Source organism: Tamandua tetradactyla, chromosome 24 (assembly GCF_023851605.1).
Source record: "Tamandua tetradactyla isolate mTamTet1 chromosome 24, mTamTet1.pri, whole genome shotgun sequence".
NCBI lineage: Eukaryota > Metazoa > Chordata > Mammalia > Pilosa > Myrmecophagidae > Tamandua > Tamandua tetradactyla.
The window spans coordinates 7,062,154-7,078,304 of NC_135350.1; the positions used below are offsets into that span (position 1 = coordinate 7,062,154).

At 35.7% G+C, this 16,151-nt stretch overlaps 1 long non-coding RNA gene across 1 annotated transcript in view; it reads right to left on the bottom strand.

The window, feature by feature from the left end:
* Positions 1 to 4,271: 4,271 nt before the first annotated feature.
* LOC143668007 (uncharacterized) overlaps positions 4,272 to 16,151 on the bottom strand; it is a 30,527-nt gene continuing 18,647 nt past the window's right edge. The window contains exons 2-4 of the long non-coding RNA XR_013168239.1: positions 5,836 to 5,948; positions 5,523 to 5,675; positions 4,272 to 4,444 (exon numbers count right to left, since the gene is read on the bottom strand). This is a non-coding gene — a long non-coding RNA (uncharacterized LOC143668007). The remainder of the gene's footprint in view (positions 4,445 to 5,522; positions 5,676 to 5,835; positions 5,949 to 16,151) is intronic.

Below are 16,151 nucleotides of genomic sequence, written 5' to 3' on the forward strand. Positions count from 1 at the left end.
AAAAAATAAGGCTGTCACTTAAAGGTAACCTAGAAAAGAGCATTAAATAGGTGCTTTATTCCATGGATTAAGAAGAATATCCAGAGAAAAAAAGATGAGAACAGTAAAATAAGGAGGTCCAGATGGTTAAATCGATGGCATTTTATTCCACCATGCTTGCCTCTTTGTGATCAATCCTGGTCATATTATCTAGAAATACATTCTTATGTATATACAGAATTGATCTGATGACAACATTTCCTCCAAGGTATTTTCTATTCAGAACAAATGAAGTATGTCTTTTAAATCTATGGCCCTGTCTCTATATGCACACAGTGTGCTTTGATAAAAATAAAATGCTTTGAGAATTCAGTCACTGCAAAGGCAACTAATTCATATTCCTGATATTCAATTTTGCTAACTATTAAGGTAAATTTTAAAAGAGAAGACTCTTATCAACCATATAATTGAAATATACATGAACCAACCAAATGGAAATTGAGCTTTTCATGTAAGTTGCTTTTCTTTGGTCATACTGGATCTGAAATCAAATATAATTACATTTTTTTTCAAATTCCACATTTTGAATTCTTTTGATGAAATGAAGAGTTCTACTCGGCAATAGAAGACCTTGGAAAAAGTAGTGAGAAACCTCTGCAAAGTGTAAATTGATAACATTTTAACAACCCAGAGCATATGCCTGGGGAAGCCTGAAACTTCATGCTTGTAGAGTGAAAGAGAGCAATCAAATCTTCAGGTCTGTGAATAATTAATAGATTAGTGTAGGAATAATTGAAGTCCCTTCTTAACCTGAGTTGAGTGGGGAAAAAAAGCTTCCATTATGGCATTGTCTGTCCTCTTTCATCCTAGGGTTATGACATTACTAAGATTTCAATAGACTCAAACTGACACAGACAGACAGATAATTTGTTCTATTTGCTCCAAATATGAATCTGCTTTAATAAGATTTACTTTTAAAATATATTTTTAGATTATAATATTTGCTCTATATATATTCATTCCTCATAAATCATTTCAGTAGCTTTGACCACAGAAGATGACAATATATTATAGTATAAATTATTTTGTTTATTTGAAAACCATGTCTTATCTATTGTGTGAGGCATGACAGAGACAGTGAAATACAAAGTAAATTTATCTGCTCTATGTTTGTGTGTAAATCAGTAATTATGGTTGAATATTATTAAGAGAATAATAGAGATACACTTATCCCAGAGAAGGGAATAAATAACTTCTCAGTAAATTGAGAAAATCGTATTATTTGAGATGAGTTTTGAAATTTGAATAGAAGTTTTCACGGGGAAATAAGGGAAGGGAATCCCAATCTGACTGAATAATGTGAAAGTCACAGGAGATTTAAAGGGAAACAAACAGCCAGCTTATTATGTAGGGCAGGCAAATGCTAAATGCCGTTACAAAAAAAAATTTGAAATATTTGCTGAAAAATTTAGCTCTCTCATGCATATAAGTATCCAAAATGGATATTCCTGGTTGGCAAATGCTTAAATCCATGCAGTAAGTCAGACACTTTATCTTTACTTAAGGCTTGGTGGTTGTTCTAGTTTGCAAGCTGCCAGAATGCAATATACTGGAAATAGAACGGCTTTTAAAAATGGAATTTATTAAGTTGCAAGTTTATAGTTCTAAGGCCATGAAAATGTCCAAATGAAGGCATCAAGGGAAAGACACCTTAACTCCAAAGAAAGGGCCAATGAAGTTCTTTCTTTTAGCTGGAAGGGCACATGGGGATGTCTGCTAGCTTTTTCTCCTCATTTCATAAGGCTTCCCTTGAGGGGGGATGAATTCTTTTTGCTCCAAAGGTCTCTGGCTGCATGGGCTCTGTGATTCTGGCAGCCCTGAAACTTTTTCCAAAACGTTTCCTTCTTAAAGGGCTCCAGTAAGCAACCCCACCTTGAATGGGTAGAAACATATCTCCATGGAAACCATCTAATCAAAAGTTGCCATCCACAATTGGATGGGTCATATCTCGTGGAAACAATAAAAAAGATCCCACCCAGTAATACTGAATGAATATTAAAGGATATGTTTCTTCATATTATCTTCAAACTGGCACATTTGCTTTCTGCATCTAGCCAGCAGAAGGGGTGAGAGATTATGGAGGATCAAATTTGTTTTTTAACAGCCTTAACCAACAAATAGCACACTTCATGTTTGTCTATATTCTATCTCTAGTGAAGTGATATGGCCACATTTAATTCTAAGGGAGGTTGGGAGCAATAATCTAGCTATGCCACCTGGATTCAAATGCATTTGCAAGGGGGGCTAATGTCTACTTTAAAACAAAACAAAACAAATGCAGAATCTCACTGGCTTATCAAAGTAAACTTGTGCTTCTAGCTCCCATCACAGTCCCATGAGAGTTTGTGAGAAAACACACGGGTATACAGTCATTCAAGGTTCAGATTTCTTCCATAGAGTGGTTCAGTGGGACCTTGGACCTTATGGGTCCTACCTGATTCTCTGCAGTGGCCAAAAGATAATAGGAGAGAGGATCATGTGAGGGCCAGGCCTGGAAGTGGTGGACATTGCTTTTGTCCACCATTCTGTGAAAAGAAGTTGGCCATATGATCCCACCTATGAAACAGCCTTGGTGTTTGACAAATAAACATAGATATGATTGAACAATAAACCAGTCTTTCCACAGCCCACCTTTCCTTTTAGAATATCCCTTTTACTCTCCACACATAGAATGCCCTTGCCACCCTCTCCCACCAAAAGGAGACTGCTTAAAGTCTCATCCAATCACTACTTCCAGAATCTCCACAAGATGTGCAATCCTCTCCATCAAGTGCAAATGCTATTCCTGGTGATGCCATATGAACACAGAAAACAAGTTTATTAGGACAGTCCCCTCAATATAGAAGATACTATATATATATATATATATATGCCATATGGGGAAGAGTCAGAATAACTTCAATAAGTTTGCCCATTTAGAGAAGAAAAGAATGGGAACAGTCATTAGGCTAAAGCGACTCTGAAATGCTCTTGGGCAACAGTGTGAAGGTGCTTTGCCGGGCACTTGGTTTAAGTTCCTAAATTAGAATTAGGTTCTTCATTTTCCATTGCTCCCCATGGCCCATGATTTGGCTTTTTAGTTTTCTATCACTTCCCACTGGGGAGAATGCCTTCCTTTAGGGATGCTCAACTTTTCCAACTCATTTCTCCTGGAGTAAATTTGTAGGATAGCTTGAACATTCAAAGTTTATCTTTGGCACTGTTTCATTGGCAGTGCCAGTGCCTCAAAAACTTACTACTAGAATTCTAATTTATTTGCTTTGAGTCATTTTCATGTGCTAATAGCCACACTCAAAGTACTTTCTTAGACCTAGTTTTACTTCTTTGTTTTGCTCATTCTCAAGCGTCTTAAGTTAATAAGGGATCTTGATGCCAGCTAGGATAATAGGTCTGAAGGGGGAGTTACCTTTAATTTGATGTTTCTACGGGGCAGAGTAAATCAATTCAAATGAGAAGTCAGTCGCACTGGCTTTTCAGGGCTCAAAGTCTTTTTTTTTTTTTTAATGTCTCTCATTCAAATTCCAGAATCAATTGACTTTCTTGTGTTTTCACAAGGACTCCAAATTTTTCCTCATCCTTTTATCATTAACAAACATGACAAACATGTCAGATATTGCCTGAGCTCTTCTCTTTCTTGCAGTATCTTGCCAAATTCATCCAATATTAGTGACTGATACTAAGGAAAAACATTCTGTTATCCTGTTTCTCTTTTGGATATGAAAAGAGAAACATTCTGTTTCTCTATGTTTGACATATAAATGTCAAACATAGAGAAAAATACTTTCTTTCTAGAGAAAGTATCTGTGGAATTGTGGTCTACCTTTCTCTTATCACAAGTGGCATTTTCACTAAATACTTTGCCATAATAAAGAATGAATCTCCGCTGTCAACTTTGTAGCCCACAGTCAACTACGGAGCCAGAGACACCTACTTAAAGTTTTTTTTTTTTTGTATGCTGTATGGTGGGGTCACATTTCATTCTTTTTCCATGTGAGTATCCTGTTAGTGTAGCACCCCGTGTTGAATTTCTGTTTGTTTGTTTTTGTTGGTTTCTTTGTTTGTTTGGGAAGTGCAGGGGCCAGGAATCAAACCCGGGCCTCCCAAATGAGAGAATTCTACCACTGAACTACCCTCACATCCCCCATTAAATTTCGTTAGAGCAGCAACTCCCCTCAATTTCTGTGTCAGTCTGGCCAACTTAAAGGATACTATAAAGAACAATAACAACTCAATAGATTATCACAAAAAAGGTTTGTTTCATGTTTATATCACAGTCTGATGCAGGTGGGAGGAAGGGCACTGTTCCATGCAATTATTCAGGGATCTGGAATCCTGTCATCTTCTGGTGACTCTATCATCTTTAGAGCCTCAGAGTCTTCCAGTGAGAAGCATATAATTTAACAGTCTGTAAGGAGAAAGATAATACAGATATTTATTACAGCTGGTAAGTTTCTGCCAAGATGAAACAGAAAACTTGGTTTTTGGTGAGCACTTGAGTTTCTGTCTTAGACCATTTCTAGGATGCTATATACTCATAAATTGAGCCATGTGGTTCTAGTTTCAATAAAGTTTCTATATCTTGGCTCACAGGATGTGCTAAAGATTGGAAGGAGATGAGATATCAAAGGCCAGGTCATTGAAGACCTTTTATACAGTGGTAGAGAAATTTTTTTCATTCTATGGTCAGGGGAAAACTATTTGGAATTTTTTTCAAAGTGAATAACACAATCAAATTTGCATTTTAGAAAGAGTATTCAAAAAAATAAGAGGATGAAGAAAACTAATATTAATTAGACATCATTTAATGCTGTGGATTAGCTAGGTGCTATTTCATTTAACTCACGCAGCAACCTTGTAAATTATGTAATTTTATTGAGTTTAATTTTCACAGGTGAGGAAAGCTGAAGCTCATAAAGTTGTAATTATCCTTTCCCTTGTCCCATAGTAAGTCTCAAAGTGAGTATCACACTGAGAACTGACTCTGTAATCCATGTTCTTTTCACTAGGTTAGCTGATTAACTGTAGGTGTTGCGACTAGAGGCATAAAAACCTTTTAGAAAATTGTCTCAATATCTCATTCAAGTGATGAAAAGAGAGTATGTATTTGGTCAACAGTAGTGATGGAAAAGTGAGGAACAATTTGGGAAATAGCTTGTAAGTATATAGACAGAACCTGGACATTCATCTCATGGGAAGTAATGGGGAAGATGTCTCTAGTTATCTAGCTTAGGAGAAATGAAGGGTGTTACAGAAAGAGAATCATGTTTAGGGGAAATTAATGAGTTTAATTTTATTATTTGAACTAGAGATGTCTGGATTTGTCATACTGAGAGGCACAATAGGTGGTGGAAAATAAGAAGAGATTGAAGTGGAAATCTTTCCACTGCACTATGGAATTTACAGACAATCATTAGCAAATTTCCCTATTCCTCAATTCCTTTTTCACAGTTTCCTTTCACCTCCTTGCTCTAATGGTAACCTACTTCAGAATTGTGAACCCCATTTTTCTGAAAACTCTGAAGTGGAGTTTGTCTTCTCTCTCACAGCCTTCATACCCCTGACCCCTGGGTCTCTAAGTGGAGTAAGTGTCCTTCTTCTTAACAGTGGTTTCCAAACCCATTTTTCCTTCCTCTTCCCTGAAAAAGAAAAAAAAAGTTTTAAAGACCATATCTTCACAATACTCTACCCATGCCACCTTTATAACAGCTTTGATGTACTAGTCAGCTTTTGCCACATAATGATGCATGACAATCCCAAAATTCAGTGGTTTGCAACAATAATTTACTATTCACTCACAGGTCTATGCATTGATTCTTGCTTGTCTGGGGTGAGCTGGATGCTCCTAGGCGCAATTCCAATTTGCGGGTCAGTTTCTGGTCTGCTCCACACATCTTATTCTAGGAAGCAAACTGAAAAGCAGCCACCATCTGGGTATGTAGTTCATACAGCAGAGGGCAGCAGGAGTTCAAAAAGCCTGGAGGAAACTTGCAATGCCTCTTTAAGCCTCTGCTCAGACCTCCACATTTCATTGTCCAAAGCAAGTTATCTGAGATTTACTAAATAATAATATAATCGGCCATAGTGGATCACAACTCCCCATTGATCCTTGGAACTCTCTTACAAAGTTAACTTGTCCAAATGTTGTGAGCATTTTGAAAACTCTTTAAAAATTATATTTTCAATACTGCAGCTTCTTGGTTCTTTAGACTATTTCCTCCATGAATTTGGCTCATTCCCATGAGCAAACTCTGTACCTTCTCACTACCAAATAACAGTTTTAAGCTTCCCATATTCCAATAAATTCTTCCCTTTATATCCGTATTTTCCCATTTCCTCTCATTTTTCTGTGCTTACTACTTTTCGTAACCTGTGATAGGCAGGATGTCTCGTCTTAATTTCCAGAAACTATGAATATGCTATGTGACATGGCAAGGGGGAATTAAAGTTGCTATCTAGCTGACCTTAAGATAGGGAGGATATCCTGGATTAAGCAGGTCTAATATCATTACAAGGGTCCTTCACTGTGGAAAAGGGAAGCAAAAAGTCAGAATCAGAGAGATGACAGTGTGAGAAAAATGCAACTGGTCATTGTAGACTGTAAAGATGGTAGGGGGACTTGAGCCAAGAAATGTGGCTCTAAAAGTTAGAAAAGGCAAGATAACTGTGCTGGTTTGAAACTGTTATATACCCTAGAAAATGGCATGTTCTTTTAATCCATTCCTGTGGGAGCAGATTTATTGTGGGTGGGAACCTAAGAGAACTTAGAAAATAAAGTCTTGAAGGAGCTAAGAGAGAACCCACAGATGCTCAGAGAGAATGTTTACAATAACCTCTTAACCGGCTTCTACTGGGCAGCCATTGAGGAGCTTCTAATCCCAGTTGGTGAAAATTAAAGTCAATGTGATGATTTTGGCTCCCTTCCCAAGCTGCGTTTAGTCCATTTGAGCCAATATGTTAAACAGAAAAAAGTATCTCTCCTTCCTCTATTGAATTCAGTCCAACAACAGGATACCTGAAATAATGAGAGCCCTCCCCATCTACCCCACTTACAATTGTGACTCTTCCCACGACCTCTCATCAGAGCTCTCTTTCTTCCTTCCTAGTTTTATTTTTCTCTATAGTGTATTATATAGCTCACTTGTTTATTTTGGTTATTTTTCCTCTCTGCTCTCTAAAATCCTAACTTCATGAAAGCAAATACAGTGTCTCTTAGTGCCCAGAAAAGTATCCGATACATAGTAAGCACCGAATTATATTTCTTAATGACTTAATGAATAATAAAACTTAATATGGTTGACACATAATGAATGAAATCACTCAGAAAGGATATTTATTATGGGAAAACAAGGAGCAATTAAGGCATGGAAAGACACCAACAAAGAAGAGTTAAAATATATGACTTGATTCTAGTTTCCTAAACTCAAAAGTAAACCAGTTGCTTCATGTGATAGCATAAATTATGCTGGTGAGCCTTCATCAATATAAAAAATATTGATCTTGAGGCTTCCTCTTGTGAAGCTTATGTATGTAGCAGAGAAGCTTAGCCTGGCTATAGGTATGCCTAAGAGTTACTTCTGGAGGACCTCTTTTGTTGCACAGATGTGGCCTCACTCTCTGTAAGCCCAACTCTGCAAGTGAAATCATTGCCCACCCCCATGTGGGATATGACATCCAGGGGTGGAAGTCTCCTTGGCAGAATGAAAAATGACCCTTAGGGATGAGTCTGGCCCTGGTACCATGGGATCAACCATACCATCCTGACCGAAAAGAGGGAAAGAAGTGTAACAAATAAGATATCAGTGGCTAAGGGAGTTCACATAGAGTTGCAAGCTTTAGTTACACATTGCTACCTATCATAGCTTCCCAACCCCAACCAAAACCATTCCAGCCAATCCTTAAAGAACACCTAGGGCAATATATAAGATTCTACAAAGGTTCTATGCAGTAGGATAACTTTCCAGAAATCTTCATCTTCCTGATGGGTCCCTAAACCAGATAAGTCCTGAAACTTAGAGGGGCCAGTCTCTCCAGAATTAACAGCTAGTTCCATCTCCCTACCCTATGTTACTGACAACCCCTTCCAACATGAAAAGGTTAGAATGTGCATAGCCCAGAGAACCCTAAAGAGTGAGAAAAAGATCAAAAGTGATGGTGGAGTTATACAGAGAAGTTAGGGTTTAACAAACGAGTATGGTTGCTGAATCATGTATTGATATTCCTTTGAGTCTCCAGTTTCTTAGAGCAGCTTAGAAGTAAAAAACTGAAATCGTGAAATTGTAACCCATACATAACTCTGAAATCTGTTCTAAACTAAATGTTGTGCTATGCTTTGAAATAAATTGCTTTTGTGTAAATATGTTATTTTTTACAAAGAAGAAAAAAAGTCAATTGTGATGATAAAAAATATGCATATTCCTTCTAGCTTCTAGTGTTTTGGGCCAGCTAGAAGGAAAATCCGACATGATGACATGGTAGCCCATGGCAGACACTGGGATCTGTCCTGTAACCACTTGTTGAAGATTGTTTGGAAAACTATTGCTTTTTTCTTTCTTTGCTTTGTATATATGTCATATTATACAATAAAAAAAGTTGAAAGGTATACTCACGAAAAAATTATACGTGTATAAATGTGATTGTGTGTGTGTGTGTTTAAATAGAGAAGTCAGAGGGGGAAACAAATTTAACATTACCTTCATAAATCAGAAATTTGGGGAATTCACTACAATGGTCAAGCTAGCACATCTGTTGGAAAGACCTCTTCAAAAGGAATTTACAAAATAAATATTCACCGTCATGCTTGTTTATGTTTTCTCTGAATAATGTCTCTCACAAAGTACAAAAGCACAAGTAGTGGAAGAATATGTCAACAGCTCAAAAATCAAAGCAACTGGGATTTACATTTGAAAAACAATGATAACTCTCTGTTGTATCATTTTCTAATATAAAACCTAATCATGAACTACACTGACTTTACTAAAATCTAATTCTTTTGCATTGATGAGCTTCCTTCTGCTTTATTCTTTTAATTGTAATTCAGTCAATTCTACAATAAATATTAGGAAGTCAACATTTAAAAATATAACATCTTTGCTTTCTATGCTCCTTTATTTTTCACCACATAGGAAGTATCCTGTCTATTTGAATGTGTTCACATACTGAATATGTCTACCACACCAGAACTTCATGAAATGGAAGGAAAAATCATCCAACTGCACAATCATATGCATAACTTATCAGAACAGTTTCTTTCTATGGAGACAGTCATGAATTCTCTGTTTTATGCTGTCAAGTCTCAGGTTTGTGTTATTGTTTGTGGCTTTATTACTTGTTGAATTGAATTCTAAAAGCATGACTCCTTATCCTGTGACATTCGAGTCCAACTGCAAAAATATCAATTGCCATGAACAGCATGCTCAGGCTGTCTGATCAGATGTGGCAGCCCTTCCTGTTCGGGTGCTTTCCTTGCCCTTCTCATTTGCCTAACATTTGTCCCATTCTACTTGCCAGCTTGTAAAAAATTAATTGCTTAGACATGGCCAAATTATTTTTAGATTATATAGAAAGCAGCCACTAGCTGTTTTCCATTTTAAATTTGTTTATTGGACAGTGAGCCATAAAACTCATTTTTTCAGATGATTTGGCAAAATTTGAAAGTGGAGCAAGTATTGAATGATATTAAGGAATTAGTACTATTTTTAGATGTGGTAATGTTATTTTAGGTTTGTATATTCATATTTTGTAAAGACGCACATTGAAGTGCTTAGAGATGAAATTTAATGATGTATGCAAATTATTTCACAATAGTTCAGCAAGTAAAAATGGAATTCTATAGTGAAAAAAAGTTATCCATTCCTAAAACATAACTGATGATTTTTGTTAGCTCTCATGTTGATATATATATACTCCCATTTATAAAATAAATATTATTAATTAACATTTATTGAGTCCTTTTATGTGTCACACACTCTGCTAAGAATTTCATATGCATTACCTCATTTAAGTATCCAGCAGCCTTATATGGGGGTAGTAATATTTCTATTTTTAAAATGCAAAAGTACATCAAAAAGATTAAATAATGTGCTTTGAGCTACATGATTAGTCAACTATTGCCCACTGTGAGAGTATTTAAAATGTCTTGTAGAGAAGCGAAAAAATATATTGCAAGATAAATTAAAATAATGGAAAAAATTGAAATGAAGGGAATTTAGAGATAGAAAAGTATAATAGATCCATGAATGAGTTTAGCAATTCAATTCAATGCCTTGAAATGGTCTACGTTTGAGAAATTAAAAAGCAAAACTTGGTTATTAGCAAACTGCACAACAAACAGATACTATCAGTTTCAAAAGTTACAGCATTCTGACAGTTAAAAAAAAACACAGTTGTTCAGTAAAAATATAAATACTAATATTTCCAGGATCAAGAGCAGAAAACAGTTTCTACCAATTCTATAGGACCCTGAGTAATAAATAAAAAAGAAAAGCATCCTTTGGACCAGTGATATTCAAATCCTATTGCTCATAATAATCATCTAATTTTAAGTGCATACTCCTGGCTTTACTCCCAGAAATTCTGATATAGTAAGTTAGGGACAAGGAATGTGCATTCTAGAGAATTCTATTACAAAGATAAATTTACCTGACTTAGAGAAATGCCGCTTTAAACGATTTTCATACCATGAAGCTATTTTCTATAAGTAAGGAATATTGACATTAACTTTCCAATATGCAATTAAGAAAAATAAATTCTATATGTTACTAATATGGTACAGTTCCAGGACACAGTTTTTTGAGAATATGGCTACTTAGAGACAGATTTTAGAGTATCCGGGAACTGCAAACTCATTGCGGAGAGGTGAAATAAGAATTGCACATGTGCTTTGTTTGGCAAACACAGTGTTTTAGAAGCAAACAAACAAATCACATTTGAATGAATGCCTTTGGTTAGGTGGCAGGTTCACTCTTCTCATCTCTATCATACATTATTTCCTAAGTATTTTAGACACAGACTCACTTACCTCTTTCCAAGTATCCTTGACGGACATTTGGGTTTGCAACCCAATATTAGAGCAGTGATTTTCAAAATTATCTTTGCAGAGCTGAGGGTTCCATGGAAAACATCAGGAGCCCCTCTCCGTCAAAGGAGAGTGCCAGAGTGTAGACTCCTCTTTTAATCTATTTTATTGAGCTGTGTACAAAACTTCATTCAATAAAATGGTTTTATTTCTAAAAATGCTCAAAAAATATAGCTCTAGATAAATGGTTAGATGATATAAACTTCATGCAGTTCTCTGTGACTATCATTTATATCAACCAAGCTTATAAGAGCTGCTGAAGGTAAGTGAGTTCAAGATTACACTCTTAGAAAGGCCCTCAAATACAGTCGCTTTTACTGTGAGTTAAGTTCAGTGTTGTGTGCTTCAATAGGTAGCTTTTCAGGGAGAAGACTGACATCCTCTTGTAAAAACTAAGAATCCCGCAAAGGGCATGTACCTGACTAGAAGGGCTACTCAACTCTGCACCAAGGTGAGCCAGGTAATATCCATTGGTAAGACTAAGATTACCAAAAGGTGGCAATTCTATCAATTCTAGCACTTCTGCATGTGCTCTTATATGGCAACAATTGGGCGAACAAGTCTTCAGAGTTCCAAGCCATAAAGCATGACTAATTATTTTAGCCTGGAAAATGTTTGTAAGGGTACAACCCAGTGGTCCTTAAATCATACAATAATTTCCAATAAACAATACTTAGCTTGAGTTGAACTTCCATATAGTAACATGCTATACATTGTAAATAAGCAAAAACTTTTATCCAATCTGATAACTTCCGTTTTAGGATATTTCATTTGCAGCCTTTCTTTCTGCCAGGAAATAGCTCATTGGAGCATTTTCTATTAGGACCACTCTTAGCTCCTAGCAATATAACTAATTCATTTTCATATAGGAGAATGCTTATCTTTCTCCTATATGAATACATATAGGTGTATTCTATATGTACACCTATATGTATTCATCTAGAAATATGATGAGGTGTATTCATCTAGAAATATTAAATATTTATGGAGTGAAGTGACCAGGACACATCCTAATTTTTCTTCCTCTGGTTTCATCATCTGATTTATCAATAGCCTATTCCTACTGAATGTAATTCTTTAGGGAGCATTACAATGTCAGTCTTTATGTATCAAGTAGTTGATGTTAATTAGTGCAGTTTAATCCTAATGCTCTCTGTGCACAAATTTAAAGAATGAGAAAACTTCAGTGAAAGCCATAGTCTTCAGTAAATACGAAAATATTTGACAATGAAGTAGCATAAAATTTAACAATGGTTAGTTCTGGTATAGCAGCCCCTAAATACAGCATACAGTACGTACAGAATGTTGACCAGAGTTACTCATAGTTACATTAAGCAAGAAAATAGTATGCATTTTTACTGAAATGGATTGATAATTTGGGGCAAGTAAAAAATTGCTTTTTAATTAAAAAAAAAAGAAGTACTACATTCAGAGTTGTAACAAATACAAAAATAGTGATAAAAGTAAAGACAGTTAAGAAAAATATTTTAACAGTCATGAAAGAAAGAAATTTCCCCCCAATATATTATTTAGCCCAACTTGATTATTTCAGCTCCATTACGATATAGGAACCAATCAAAGAGTAGCCAAGAGTATAACAATGGGTATTGGTATACTACTATTCTAGTTTACTAGCTGCTGGAATGCAATATACCAGAAACAGGATGGTATTCTTTTAAAATGGTATTCCCTTTTAAAAAGGGGAATTAATAAGTTACTAGTTAACATGGTCACAGAAATGTCCCAATTAGAGAAAGTCTATAGAAATGTCCAAACTAAGGCATTCAGGGAAAGATACCTTGATTCAAGAAAGCCCATGAAGTTCAGGGTTTTCTCTCTCATCTGGAAAGGCACATGGCAAACTGGTCATGGTTTCTCTCTCAGCTGGAAGGGCACATGGCGAACACAGCGTCATCTGCTAGCTTCCTCTCCAACTCCCCTAGATGTGTTTTCCTTCTTCATCTCCAAAAGTTGCTGGCTGGGGGGCTCTTTGCTTCGTGGTTCTGTGGTACTCTCTCTTGTGGCTTTCTCGTGGTTCTATTGTTCTGCTCTCTCAGAATGTCCTGCTTTCGCCAAAATGTTTCTTCTTTTATAGGATTCCAGTTAAGTAATCAAGGCCCACCTAGAATGGGTGGAGACACATGTCTATCTAATCCAGTTTAACAACTACTCTTGACTGAGTCACATCTTCAGGGAGATGATCTAATTAAAGCTTTAAACATACAGTACTGAATAAGGATTAGAAGAACTGGCTGCCTTTACAAAATGGGAATAGGATTAAAACATGGCTTTTCTAGGGTACATACATCTTTTCAGACTAGCATAACTACACTGGCAAAAGTAAGTCCTGCTTCTGTAAATTTGTTCCTGAGCTTCATTTAACAGTAAGTTCACACTGATGATGAGCATGCTTCGTTATCTATCCTTTTCTTGGATATATCCACCAACTGTGGATTCTTCCCATGGAATTATTTGTAACTAAGTTTTAAAGTTATATAATTTTACATTTCATCAGAATCTGGGTGGCCACTTATAATTTTTATATTTCTCATTAGCTCACTAAGCTGGTCAGAAACTTCTCACTTGCCAAATCTCTGTCAAAAGCTAAAGCCAGATACTAAACCAGAAATCCTAGTTTCATGGGAATTGAGTGGATAAAATGGGTTTTGGTTCTTGACACTCTATGGATGATGAAACTAGGATTTCATCAAGCTCCTAGAGAGTTTTCCATGGTTTGCAAGTAGCAGCAAATCTCAGATACAATCTGAAATCACTGGTCTTGTTAGTGTTTCATGCATCTCACCCGATTCCCACTTGCTCAATTCAAATTTAAGTATAGAGAGATCAACAACTGAGACATTATGTATCTGGTTAAAATTATACTTAAAACCACCCCATCACTTCATTCATTCCCTGTCTCAAGTAGCCCAGCAGCAATCATTTTGATTTTTTTCAAAATGATAGAAAAATACTCTTGCACAGTGACTATTACACAGTACACATCCAATAAGTATGTGTTGAATAACTGAATTTTTGAATAAATGAATGAAAAATGAAGTCAATTTAATTATCTACCTTCCAGTGTAAACAAGTTTTTGCTTCTACTTTTTTTCACTAAGCTTTCCACAAAAGTAGAAGAATAAAAGAAAAATAAACAAATTCAAATACATAAACTTCATAACATCCAAAATAATTTTTGAAAACAAAAGGCAAAGCTAAGGAAAAATAAATGAACGCTGGTTAAATATTTATGTAAAAGGAAAGCCAAACTAATAAATTACTTTGTGGTGTTAGAATCCCATACCTATATTTTGTTTGCTTTGTGTTTATTAGTTATTTTATTTTTATGTTTTTTTCTCCTTATTGGCTTTGTGCAGGAGACTATCCGACATTAGTAAATCTAGTCTCTATACCAGACACAGTTATGTTATGAAGTTCAATTCTTTCATAAAACATGTAAGGAAACAAAAACATAAGAATTCAGTTTGCTCAAGATCACTAAAGTTAGTAAGAAAACTGCCAATAGATCCCACCCAATGTCCTCTCACCTAATCCAGTGTTTTGTTTTTTACTTTTTATTAATACTAGTTGTATGCAGTCTGGATAATAGAGAACTAGTTTCATTTTGCTATCAAAGGAAACTCTTTGTATAATGATAGAGATATGTCTCAATAGCCTTGAGCTATGGTTGTAAAGAAGAAAATTTGATTCATTTCAAAATTCTTATGTGGTTCAAGATGTGGTTCACTAACATAGATAGAGGAATAAATAGATTGGCTCACGCGACTGAAAAATCAAATACATGATTCAGGTATAGCTGTATCCAGGGTTCCAGAGTCACTGAGTCTAAAATACTTGTCCTACTAGCTTTAGTAATCTTGGCAGAATCTGAAAGGTGAGATGGTTCCTGCTGGGTACTTTCACTGATCTCTGCATTAATTCCTGTGGGCAGGACATGGGCTACTCAGACTGGCCACGCCTGATGGGTCTTATGGGGATGGATCTTCCTCTTTCAGACCACATGGAAGCATGTAGTCTGGACGCACAATAAAAAGGGGTCCTACTATCAAACTAATAATATATTTTTAGAAAATCACACACACAGTTGAGCACACACACCTGTGCACGCACACACACAAATGTCCATCATGACTATCAAACTTATCTGGGTTTTTGAATGGAAATCCATTCTAGAGTGTTGGGGAGCATCTGCATTGCATTCTGCTGTCAGGAAAACCAGAGGGCAGGTGGTCTTTTTTCCAATGACAGCACCAGCTTTTTAGAAACGTATATTTATACAAACTATGATTTAGGACAGCAACTCTAAAAGCTCTTTCATATGTCTATTAATTCTTAAAATATATCAAATTATGCCAATATCAGAAAATCAACCAAACATTGACCCTACAAAATTCTGAAAAATAAATCCACCATTACCTGCACCTTTTTATTATAAATAACATACCATTTAGTTTCACTTTACTCTTAATGAAAATAATGATATATAATCAAGTGACATTTATTTACTTAGTGATGATAGTCTGATTGATGTTCTAAGAAACATGCATTTGCATGTTTCCATGCAAATTTCTGCAGCAAATTTCCAATTATCAAACTCAACAAAAATAGATTAAAACATAAACTTTTGACGAACGTATGCCTCAATGCTGATGACTGTAATACTGCTTTAAAAGGGTAATATAAAGGTATGAATTTGCATCGTTCGAGCAAATGAATTCTTCAATGTGGAAGTTTGCTTAGAAATACCATAAACAGCTCTTTTCTATACATTTAAAAGAAATAAACAAGGTTAAATTTGTCTCTCCTTTGGGTGTCAGTATTGTACCACTAAAATATCATTTGCATCTTTACCTTGCAAAAAAGAACTTGACACTTCACTGAGAAACTCAAAAGTGAGACTGCTTCAACTACTATCTAACTAATAATATATTTTTCTTTGCCCACTACAGAATCCTGTTGATTCAAAAATGAATGCCTTAGAAAAACAACTTGAAAATGTCACCACCACTTTGAATAA